Here is a 13168-nt window from a genome sequence, read left to right as displayed (position 1 = left end):
AGGGCCAGGGATTTAGCTCAGTGGCACTGTGCCTGCCCAGCAAGTGTCAAGTCTTAAGTTTGATTCCTAGTACAAAAAAAAATTGAGAGAGAGAGAGAGAGAGAGAGAGAGAGAGAGAGAAAATATTTCATATTTTAAAAAAGGATTTAAACTCACCCTAAAATTCACTTTATTTCTAGTATTACTGAAATAGTATTTTCTAACCTTTTTTCCTTAATATGCTAAGAAGAACAATTTTATAGAAGCACAAAAATAATTATGCCAACAGGATTATTGTCCTCTTAAGGCTTCTCATCTAATGGAACTGCAACTTGCATTTCCATATTTAAATCAGAGAAATTAAAGTTTATAATTCAGATTTCCAAAGCAGAACTTTAAATGTAAGTTCATTTTTAACAGCCTGTAAATATAACCTTTAGCCACGAGGTTTGTGATGACCATAAAATAGTAAACATTATCTGTCATCAGAAATTGCAATTTTTCCACTTTAGTATGAAACATTTAGTATAGGAATTTGCACATTTAATGAGTAAGTTAACTCATCATCCTTGTGTACATTCTCATCTGGGGATATTTTATCTCACTCTTTCTTATGGTTTCATAAAATACCTAATAATTATAAAATACTTTCTGACAGAGCAGAATCAAACCAAGGACAAATTGTGATTTTCTTTCCTATTCTTTTCACTTAAAATTCATGACCATAGACCTCAAAAAGGAACTTGATACTACTTAAAAACCTAATATATCTCACTAGTATAATCATATTTTACTCCAGACTATTTTTTATTTTTTATTTATGCCACAATATCCAACCACTATAATACTTTCTTCTTAGGTAAAGTTCTCAGGTCAAGTTACTTTGAAAAATTAAAGTGTTTGAGGAGAAACTCAAATTCTTACCTCTAAATCTCAAAGCCAGTTAGCATCTATACTTATAACCTTGGTCTTCACTCCTATTAAATGGAAAGCTTATTCTGTCTTCCCTCAAACTCCAAGTATTTGACTTGCTTTCTAGTCCCCCAAAATCTATTAATTGCCTTTTTGATCTCTAGATATTTACTTGTCAAAAATTTAGCCAGACCCCAGTGGGAGAAGTGCCTCTTCCCAATCAGGTTTATTAATTTACCAGGGTTCCTTACTCTGAAATTAGTACTATCTCTCCTGAGTTCTGCATATCAAAAACACTATAGTCATCCTTGAATTCTTCCAGAGCTTGCAGATTAGCCTTAGTTCCATATTCTAGTGAAAACTCTTAGTTATTGATATTAACAGAATTATGGACTTCAACAGGAATAACATACTTTGGGGTAACAAATCAGTTAGAAACCAAAGTGCTACCCATTTTAAGATTCATTGCCTGGATTTACACATCTTGCAGTATATACCTGAAGGATTCCCAAAGTACTCACATTCTATAAACAGCAATCCTTTTTCCACCTCTTTGGTTGTAGCTGTTACCTTATTATTGTTGAAGCAAAATAGGATGCCCAATTCCACTTTACAGAATTGTCAAATTATGTTGAGTAATTCTTTCCAGAAAAAGGTTAGAAAAAAAATAGAAAAAACAAACTATTTTTCATAATATCTAAAAATCCTAATACATAAAAATAAGAAAATATTAGTATACAATTTTGGTCCATGAAACATGAGGAAAGTCCATTTTTTAAAAAAAGATAATAAAATTAATGAGCATCTTTTTAAAATTTAGAGACCATACTGTCTGAGAAGATCATTGACAAGTGAATCCCTGACTCTATATTTGTTTTGAGACTAAGCAAGATTCCTGTTGTTGAATTCAGAGAGATGCTTCAGTGTGTTGTAGCACTGTCTTTTTAAAATTTGGGCTAACTCTACTTACTTTCTGTTACTTACATTCAGCAGAATGCTCACTATTACTTCATACTTACATATTCCCTGAGTTGCATTTCTAGATTCAGACTCTGCAGTTTTGTTTTGTTTTTTTGTTGTTGTTGGTGGTGTTCTCGGGTACAATTTGGGTCTCATGTCAGGATGAAATACATTTTCCTTCCTTGCTGGCTCTGTGTTTTAGCAGAAAAATCATTTTCTATACTGGAGTCTATTGCACTATTTATCACAAACTGTTATATTGTAGTCACTTATGTGTGTTTATCTCCTGGAAGACTCTAACTCCCTTCCTTGGAGGTCAAGGTAATATTTTATCCATTATTCTATCACAGCTACTACCTAGGGAAATGTTTTGCATACAGATGACTTAAAAATAAAATACTTATTAAATTATGTCATGCGATTAAAATGTCTTACATAAATTATATATATATACTAAGAGATGCAACTGTCAATATTACTTCATTTAATGAAAAAAGAGTCTGTAATGTGCTTAAAGAACAATGTGTTAGTTCCCAGAAAATCACCTACATTTATCCTGGTCAGATCCCTGCTAAATGGTGTAAGAAGCTGTAAAAGCAATTTATGATTTTAAAAATAGATTTGAGTGTGCCTTTAACTACAGGCTATTTTCCAAGTCATAGTGTAAGGAAATGATTCATGCATGTCATACTTTGATGTAACTTTCTTCAAGTGTTGAATAACTTTCCTTTTCAGTTTATAATGTGGCCAGGCAGTTAATAAACTTCTCAGTCACTGGAAAAATTTTGAAGCTATATATTAATTCAAAATATTTCCATGACATGGCAATCTTGAAAATGCATTTTAAATAATTTTTCACCAACTTAGTGTAGTAATTATGTTATATACATCTGACAGGTGATTATGTTTCTTTCTTAGTTCTGGAATTGACTCATTATGAGTGTTAGCACAATTTGACATAAGATATGTTATCACAATAAATAAGAAGAATACTTAAGAAAAATCTAAGATGTCCAGTAATTTTTCCATCAATTGGATAATATAATTAATAATATAATATAACTACATGGAATTATAGAAATCAGCAAAGTAATCAAGAGCAAAAATAGGTCAACCAGACAATAACAAAAAATTAAAATTCCATTATACCAGCCAAGAGGTAATTCCAATATTTTAGTGGCTGATAAATAATGTATGGACACAGTAAGACTTCTTATATAATGGAAAATCAAAATACAGAGAAATGATGACTTATCAAAGTTCTCATCCAAATAGCAGACAACTTACATTTTACCTTTTTTTTTTTTTGGTAAATTTTATTGTTGAAAGAAACCGAAAGGGAATTTAAAAATTGAAATTCTTTAATGAAAATGCTAACATAAAAAAGTTATCATCCTACCCCACAGGATCCTTTAGTTCTTCATGGAAGATGAAAAATTGCTGGTAGTATCTGTGGTTTATTCTAGCTATTTGTATTGACTAAGTTTTGTAGTCTACTCTATTGACACAAAAGAAGAAAAAAGAAAAAAAAAGGAAGGAAGAGAGTGGTAAAGAAAGGGTGAGATAAAGAGAAAGAGATAAAGAAAGAAGGAAAATGCCACTACATACATGAAACTAAGTTCAGTGGGAAACTGGCTAATTTTTGTTACTGTCACCTAGCTATGTTGCTCAGAAAACTCCTACCCCTATTTTCTCTTCAAGTCTGTTCCATATCAGCAGAATAAAAAAGGGGGAAAGGACAGTACTCCACATTTAAAATTTGAATTGATGAATATATTGTTAAATAAAAAATCATTAGTCAATAATTTTAAAAAGAGAGATTAGATTCTGATCATTTTTCTAAATTCTGGTCATTAATTTTACTTTGTCATCCAAAACTTTGTCTTTCTGGTTGCATTTTTCTTGCATATTTTGGCACTAATTGTTGAGGCGTTGCTATTGGCCTTGTCCTGTGTTTCTCTAACATCATTCTTCAAAGCGTTGTGTATCAGAACAGTTCTTCCTATCATCAGAAATGCTGGAGGGCAGAGAGAGATACAGATAAGATACAGAAATAAAAAGACAAAAGACAAAAACAAGAAGAGAAGTGAGGCAGAGATACAGAGAGAAACAGACATAGGCACAGAAACAGATATTTCTGTTCTTCTTTGAAATAGCTCATTTGAAAAATTCCAATTAAAAATTAAGCACTCTCATTGGACGTGGCAATTTAAAACAAGTGAAAGTTGTCTACAGAGTACTTAATACATTTTAAGCTTAATTCTTTGTTACTGAGAGAGATGCATTACATCAGACAGGAGTGGCTCTAATCACTATAAACTAAAAGAATAATAGTAATTATTTCTGGGAAGTGAAACGGAAAGTGGTGAGCAGATTTTCATTCTAAGTTCATTATTCCAGTCTGATTTGTATACTTTGTACATAGAATATTTATAGTATGGCAATAATATGTTTAATGAGAAGAGCATTAGCTTGATTTTCATAGCAGACACAGACTGAAAAGACATGATCGAGGCAATGGGAATTCTCAGTGAAACACACACACACACACTCACACACACACACACACAACAGATTATATGAAACTCTAGCTCTTAAAAGCATTAATATTAGATATACCTTTCCTGGTCCGGACACATTTGTGTGGTTCACACTGAGATAAAAGGTGATAGGTGATTGTGACGGGTAAGTGAAAGCATAATTTGAAGCAATAGTATGTTAAGTCAAAAGAAGTAGACATTTTTTGGCAGGATGGTTGTATTCTTTTCACACATCCTTCTTCTAAAACAACTGTAAGATTATTTTTAGTTCTATATTATTCTGTATTTATATCTGAAATCAGAAAAATGTGTTTTCCTTCAAATTTGGACTACACCATTTATTTACTGTGTGAATTCAAATGCATTTTTTTTTTTTGGTATGGATAAATGAAACCAACAATGCCATCTGCCATACACATACACTAGGCAAACTGAATGACATTTTTTTTGTTTATCGGCAAGTGTGTACATGTATTCCAGAAGAAATGATCATACTCTACAGAGAATAATTAGAAATCCATTCAAATATTAAATCAGATATATGAGAGTGAAGTGGAGTATGTAGAAAAATATAAAAACTTCCGGTGAACAACTTAGATAGGCACATTTCAGTACATCTTCAGTATCATCTGGGAAGTACTAATGAAGGAAAATGTTGAGAAAAGCAGTGAGCTCAGTGTGTTTGACATTAGGTGATTTTGTGTACACCATCTGATTTGCAATACCCACAAATGTGTGCTATTTTTGTAATGAGGAAAATTAAAATCAGAATAGTACTATCCCATAGCTAATAATTACAGAGCTGTGAATTGAAACCAATTTGGTTTTAATTCTCATGATTCCACATACCTATAAAATAACTATAATGTCATTAAAAACAGGGTTGAAGAAAAAATGCAAATAGAGCATTTGAAAATGGGAAGGAGAAGAAGAGTCGGAGGGAGCAGGTAGAAATAAAAGGGAAAGAGGACAAAATGAATAAAGTTGTTCTATGTAAATATACAAACGTTCCTACAGATGTATTCTACAACATGGTCGTTATAGTTAATAACAATGTGTTGTAATTTTGAAAATTACTAAGTGGATTTTAAATGTTCTCACCACAAAAATGCTAAATATGTGAGTTAATGTATATGTTAATTAGCTTGATCCAAGCCTACAATGAATACATATTTTAAAATATCATGTCATACATAATACACATAATTTTTATTTGTTAATTCAAAAGCTTAAAGATGTCCTTAAAAAAAAAAAAAAAAAAAAGCAGGGAAAGCAAGTGACTTCATTCATCCTCACCTGAATAGTCAGCTCTGCGTTCATCTCACATTTAGTTCACTCACTTGTATTAACAAAATGACTTACAGGTAAACAAGACACATTTTCCCGACTTGAAAGTTGGTCTCCTCATTCTGCTTTATTGATTAGTCCAGGTGAGCTGCTCTTTGTTGTCTACATTTCCAGTGGCTATAAATGGAAAGCTAAGCTCAGCAAGGCAATAACAAGAAAACATTATCTCCAGGAATCGGCGTGCACAGTGGCATCCATTATACCCCAACAGTTTCTCTCAAGGCTGTTACGTTAAATATTTGGAAAGAAATTATGAATACACAAAAGTTGTCCCACTTTGGTATTAAAAGGAGGTTAACTGTGGATATGGGTACCTAGGAAGTTTTTGAAGAAACAATCTATCGTTGTAGAATGAAGCATGGTCTTGACACTATTTTAATTACTTTTTACATTAAAAGCATCAAGTTTGATGCCCATCACTACAAAAAGCCAATATAATAAAGTGATGGTATCATTGTATTTTTCAGTTTCTTCAAACTATTACATAAACTTCATGTTTATATTAAATCTTATGAACATATAGTAATATTTTATATTTTACACTAAATCACTTACTGCAATTAAATTATAGGTACTTTTTGCTAAAAGAGGACTATTCCAGATTTAGTTGTAAGAATTACTAATTTTCAATATCCAAGTAAGTGGTGACAAATTGATAATTTTTTATTTTGAAGAAATATGTTAATTAAGATTAAAGTTATGCAAAATCTATATTCAAAAGTAACTATGCTTTAACAATATTTTACTAGAAGGCTAACAACAATATAAGAAAAAAGCTGAATATAATGTAAGTAAATAATTTTGTTACTTAAATTTTAAAGGATGAAGAGAAACTTTTATTTTTATCTGCTTTAAAATTAAAAGTGACTTCAAAAGTAAACAAAATAGTTTAATGACTAAGCTATATTAGTGGGCTAATGTAACATTTGTCTATGAAAACAGTATCATATATATTTTCCTCATAGTCTGTTTTATTTGTGACTAATTTAAATGTGCTTCTGTCTTGATGGATAAAAGAGATGCTATTTTTATAAAATAAATATGGAAGTGTAATTATGCTAAAGCAATGTAATATTTCTATACTACTATTTGAAAAACATATGAAAGCAAAAGAAAGATAATACTAAAACAATAGTAACAAAAAATCTTCCAAATTACTATATAAAATTTTCAGCAAATTTGTTTATTTTGGTAATTTGCTAATTATTCAGATGATTAACTTTATTATCTAATTTAAGCAAAACCAAATTATATTAAATTGTCTTTGTTAATAGTCACACATATTTAAAACTAAAATTCTCATAGTTGTAAAATATTTGTTGACAGATATATTCAGCATCTTAAAAAATTGACACAACGTACATTTTTAATGTAGTGGAGAGGCCAATCAAATTTATATAATGAAACTAAGGAAATCATATAGACTTGACCTACTGTAAAATTTATAGGAAAATCTATTAAAAAGTTCTACAATTCTAGGCCACATAAGGGAAATTGGAAGATATGCAGTATGATATGCCTGGGCCTATATTAACATACTTTATATCGTATGTATTATATATGTGGTATAGTCATATGTGTATTTTATTATCTGCACATCAATGGAAGAGAATGCTATGACCGAATTCTCTAGATAAGTTCAAAATGGGGGGAAGCAGAAGTATTCTGGGCTAAAATGGAATCTTTTCCTGAGGTGACTTTACAAGGCCTATAGTACTTCCTTGTGCATAGACAGTATGAAATTGACAAGAAAGCAGATGATGCTTTTATTTATCCATAAAAATATTCTAGACAATACCTGCTGAGTGCCATAATTTTAAAATACAGTAAAATTAAATTCTAAAAATTATGGCATAACATATATATTTATATATGTACGTATATGTATAATTACCACAAACAGACTAAAGAAAAATAAAAACAATAATGAATATTACTATGCAATCATTTAAAAATGTCTCCCTGTGGGAAAGTGATTACTAAAATAGCTCACTAATAAAAGACTACCAGATAGAATAGAGTAACATGATAAAAGGTAAATCATCTATTTACTTGACTTCATCTTAAATAACCAATAATATGATTTACTTTTGTCTTGAACTAAAATATTTTTATTTCTAAGTATGTCTGAGTAAAAAATACATAAAATTTGCTATGCAAACACATTTTAGATTGTCTTTTTTGAAGCCTTCACTTTTTTTTAAATTTTGTTATTATGTTTGTAGTTTGTGGGGTTTACAATTGTCTTGGAAAGTGGTTCCATGTGCATAGTACATAAATTGTTTCTTTGTTTTATTCCCTTCTCCTTTCCTCCCCCTTCTTCCTCCTCCAGTTCTCCTATCCTTTTTTAAATTTTTGTTGATATTATTAATTATTGCTCATATTATAGCATAAGATGTTTACATTAATTGAGGTTATTAAATTTCTGATCACAGCTTATCTTTATTCTACTTATCTCCCCTCCTACTCGCCCTCACCCCTTGCCCTTATTTCCTTGGGCCATTTCTCTGTAATAAGAAATCTGTCCCATTTCCTCTTCAATCTCTTCTTTATCATTCTCTTTATTTGTATTTTTCCCCATGAAAATGTGAGATACTATAAAGTATTTAAGCTTTTGTGTGTGAGATACCATAAATTATTAAAGCTTGTGTGTCTAGTTTATTTCACTCAACATTATATTTTTCAAGTGCATCCATTTTCCTACAGATGTGTAAAAATTGTTACTTTTATGTCTGAGGGGTGTTCCATTAAATATAGATACCTCATTTTCTTTATTTAATTGTAGGTTGATGAATATATGCAGGCTGCTTCCAGGATTTAGCTATTACAGATTGCACTACTATAAATATTGATATGCATGGATTGCTGAAATATGATGGCTTAAGCATTTTAGATAACTACAAAGATAACTACAAAGGATAGCTTGAGCACTTTTATTTAAATTGCTAAGATTCATTTTGTGCTTATAGGTGTTGTTTGAATTAATTATACAATAATGACAACATTAAAAGTAAGGAAAATCATGTAATTTTAAAATGTACAGAAAAACTTGAAAGTCACAAGACATGCTACATTTTTTTCTCTTTCTATATTTATATATGTTACTGCCTAGGGAAAAAAGACAGGATGTACAGTAACTAGGAAAGTCATTATCAGATTTAAGTATAATTTGAAACTTGCAACTTTGTTCTACTGTGGATATATACATAAAGTTATTTCCTTGAAAGGAAAACTTAAGAGTTTTATTTGATTGAATCTATTGTGCTTTGGCTTTCCACTAACCTGTACTCTAATATAGATAATTCTGATAACTCAACATCCTTTAGGTATAATGAAATAATATGATACATACAATAACCAAGCCATGCTTAAAACTTTCTATGAATTTCTCAAATGGGCAAGCTTCCCTTAGAGTCTGGTATGGAATGAAATAGGGCATGTTTTGATATGAGTATGTTTGCCTGTGAAAAATAAAAAAAAAACTTATATTTTGCTAAACTTTCAAAGACTATCAATATAAAATGAGCAACTAAAAATTACACAAGTTGACAACCTGTTATGTCCTTTTGTTGTGCATTGTGTCTGGATGTTCCTCCAAAGCCACATGAGGTCATAGGTGCGACTTTTCAGAGTTTATAGTGTGTGCTGCTGGCATCATAGATGTGTGATTATAAATTAGCCCATCAATTGGTTTGGCATAGTTCTGGGTGTAGTAATGGGAAGGCCCACCCTGGATGTGAGTGCTACCCACCTTAAGGATGTATAGCCTGGGTAGAATATAAGGGGCAGAAGAAAGGTCCTTGCTTCTCACTTGCTGCTTGCTGCTTTTGCTGCCTTCTGCCTGCCATAAACTGTTTCTCTTCTGTAACGTCCCTCTGCCACATGACTCTGCCTTGGAGCCAGCTTATAATGGACTGAAACGTTTTCAAACTGTGGAGCAAAATAAGCCTTTTCTCCTTTAACTCTATGTGTTGTTACTTTGTCTCAGCAACAAGAAAACTATGACACCTTTTATGTTCCTATTTTGTTATTTAAGTTATTTAAAGTAATCTACACAATAAAATAAATTATTGCTAAAAGACTTTAGGAAACAAGATTCTGAATAAATACTAATATTAGAAGCTATGTAATATTTTATTCAAAGCATTTTAGTCATCTTTATTTTTAAAACCATGAAGGTATCAAATTTCCTGGCTATTATTTTTAATTTATGATTTACTACTTTTTAATTAAAAAGATTTCTCGGAAAAAAAAAAAAAACTAGCTGTAACCTCCTGAAACCACTGTCCAGTAAAGTAAACTAATTAGATTCATCTAGTGAGAGTCATTTAACCTCTGATTAACACTCAGGCAAATGGTTTTAGTTAAATTAAGTCTGGAAACATAAACAAGAGTATAGGTTTAAATAAAACAAAATAAATTTTCTGGAATAATCTTTGTACTTGACCATCAAAGTAAAATTTAGCTCAGTGAACACTTCTATTTGAGGCAGAAAATAAAGTTATTTCAAATAGGAAGTAAGGATCACCATCTTTCTAAGTATGCAAATAAATTTCTATTTTTTTAATATTTTCAGTTCTGCTTACTGATATGGTGTTATATTAAAAATAATTATATCCTCAAAGTAATCATAGACATAAATTAAACTAAATCATAACTATATCTGTTACAATCTGATATGGGCATCATTTTGAAAATAGCACAAAGCAGGAACACTGAGGAAAGTTAAAAATAAGGTAAAATTAAGCTAGATAAGAAAGAGGAAATGTCACTAGTATTGCCTAAGAAGTTATCTGATCTGACATATGTCATTAGCTCAGTTTTCCCTTTAAATTTACTTTGTAATTATGACTACCTCAGAAGACTGAATCTCATGTTTTTTATTGAATTTCTAATGATAAATATTAAAAGTGACCAATGCCCCACTGAATTAAGATAAGAAAACTTTTATGTTATTGCCTTCATTATCAGAAAGATATTCTGGAGTAGTGTTTCTCACACTATAATAAGAATGGCAGTAACCTGAAGGAGTTTATTAAAACACAGACTCTCACTCAGGAATCTGGAGTGGGGTCTGGGATTCTGTATTTTTAAATCATTTATTATAAATGAGAAGATAAACAAAAATATTTCAAGCATTGACTATAAACTCGTTCAAAAACATTTTTCCCTTCCCGTAACATTTTTTTTTAAGCTCATACCATCACGCAGGTGTGCCACCCCTCTGTCTTCTAGAAAAATTAAATTAGAAAATTAAGGTAGGATAATTATTAGAGAGAATAATTCTGATGGGACCAGGAAAAGCTAGAGAAGGAAAACGTGTACACGTTCTTACCTTACTCCGTGCAATACTGTTCTACAGAGGCATCATATTACATCACCATTCAACCTGGTTCTATCTGAGAATTAAGATCTAAGAACTTGGCATTTCACAAGCACAGTCTCATTTAATCGCGCAATAACCCTGCCAGAGTACTATTAAAAGAGGAAAATGCAGTTCAAAGAGGTTGGGTTACACGAGAAAGCTGAAAATTGAAAGAGTTATTATTTGAAGCCTAATCTTTTGACTTTAAAACTTAAGTATAATCCCCATGGCTCTATTCAAAGAGAGCAGGTTACCAGTGCTGCCAACGGAGACCTGTGCCTGTTTGACACAGCCTTGACTAGGGAATCTCTTTTAGGAACTTAAAAGATCCTACTTGCACACAAGTCTTAAGTTTTAATTACTAATTCTACAAAGGACCTCACAGATATAGCACTCCCAAGTGAGACTCTGCTTGAGTTTTATGAGGGGAATTCTCAATCTGGAGGTCACAGAGATTCCTTTGTGGAATAATAATGGAAGAAGTGGCTAGACTGTAATGGAACAAAAAGCTGACCAGATTGTTCTTTTTTGCTGAGTTTTCTAATTATAAGAATTGGAATGTTAGAAGAAGATAATTACCCATCACTAAGTGAAGATAATTGTGATAGAGAATTATATTGATATCCATATGATCTTTGAAATAGTAATAGTTGGTGACACAAATCTTTCAACTATCTGCTAAGCAGATTTGTGCTGGCTAAGCTTTTTTTTTCTCATTGAGTCTATGGGTACATTTTAGATATACAGTACAGTTACATTCATCATTGGGGTCTCGTACCTTTCTTTACATGACATGTATTGGTTCTCATTTTTCCCCTTACCCTTGTTCTCCCTTTACCCCTCCCTTCCCTATTTACAAATACTTTATTTCCATTTTTTCATTTTCTCATATTTTTTCAATTATTTCGTTTCCCCTACCCTTCCCACTTCCCCTACACCTTTAGCCCTTTTCTTCTTATCTCACACTGTTAATTCTACCATTAGGATATTATGTACAATTATAGTTTTTCACACCAGAGAAACTATTCGATATTTACACGTGTGACTTATTTAACGCTTATACGTCAACTTGACAGAGCCATAAAGTGCAGTGCAGTTGGTTGAGCATTCTTTTGAGTTTATTTGTGAGATTGCTTCTGGATGAGATTAACATTTGAATCATAAGACTGAGTAAAGCCAACTATGCTTTGGGCTGACCCAATCCAATTCATCAGAGGCCTCAACAGAACAACAGTGACCAAGTACAACAGGAACGAAAATAAAAGCAAAGGTGTGTATGTACAAGAGCCAGTTCATTCTCTCTACCTATCTTCATGATGGCATATCAATATTCATCTATCTATCTTTAGACTCAAACTTGTACAGAAACAGTATTATTGGGGTCTTCTGTGTTTTTAGCTTGCTCATTGCTGATCCTAGAAATGTCAGTTTCTTGTCATATATTTATGTAGATATATACATATATATGCCTATATATGCACACATAAGTGTACATACATACATTCACACACATGCATATGCACTCTTGGTTCTGCTACCCTGGAAAATTGATACTAATACATCTTGTTTCTGTGTTTACAGTGTAAGTGCAATATTTGCTCCAAATTTTTCATGAGAATTCATGCTTACTTACTACATTCTACCTGGCTCACATCAATAAATATTTCCTGTTCATGAGGAAGCTGCAAAATTTCTGCCACTCTCAGTGATTTGTTTGAAAATGATGGAGGAAAAGTATGACTTCATAAATGCAAAGTACTTATCTGTGAGTTAAGGGCAGTTTCTGACAAAAGTTATGTGAGCTACTCTTGTTCCTATTCTCAGTTAGAATTGTCAGGTCCTACGAAGACTCAGAATAATCAAGTTAAGCATCAGAATGTTTGACACGTTTTTAGGCAATTTGATTAGTGTCACAGGTCCCACAGTCTTTATGGAAACAGCCTGAATACAATCTGTAGCCTTACTAAAAATGTGTCAAATAGACAAACTGTGATCAGTCAGAAAAAAAAACTAGAGTTACACCACCAGCCTTGAAAGCACAAGGTCCAGAGTTTGAGCCCCGGTA

The 13168-nt window shown here is 31.6% G+C and overlaps 1 long non-coding RNA gene across 3 annotated transcripts; it reads right to left on the bottom strand.

Moving 5' to 3' along the window:
* Window positions 1-1916: 1916 nt before the first annotated feature.
* Window positions 1917-11442, bottom strand: LOC104869976. Of its 3 annotated transcripts, XR_782412.1 has the most exons (4): window positions 11074-11442; window positions 5688-5855; window positions 3715-3868; window positions 1917-2042 (listed from the first exon to the last, which is right to left on the bottom strand). It is a non-coding gene; the product is annotated as an uncharacterized LOC104869976 (long non-coding RNA). The 3 variants fall into 3 exon arrangements; XR_782411.1 differs by lacking the exon at window positions 1917-2042 and having other exon boundaries at window positions 3704-3868; XR_782413.1 differs by lacking the exons at window positions 1917-2042; window positions 11074-11442 and adding an exon at window positions 9490-9562 and having other exon boundaries at window positions 3704-3868.
* Between the last annotated feature and the right edge of the window lie 1726 nt (window positions 11443-13168).

The sequence above is a fragment of the Fukomys damarensis genome, unplaced genomic scaffold (genome assembly GCF_012274545.1).
Source record: "Fukomys damarensis isolate Sample0158 unplaced genomic scaffold, DMR_v1.0_HiC HiC_scaffold_6, whole genome shotgun sequence".
Taxonomy (NCBI): Eukaryota; Metazoa; Chordata; class Mammalia; order Rodentia; family Bathyergidae; genus Fukomys; species Fukomys damarensis.
The sequence above is the reverse complement of the archived record's forward strand: the minus strand, read 5'-3'. Positions and strand labels throughout refer to the sequence as shown.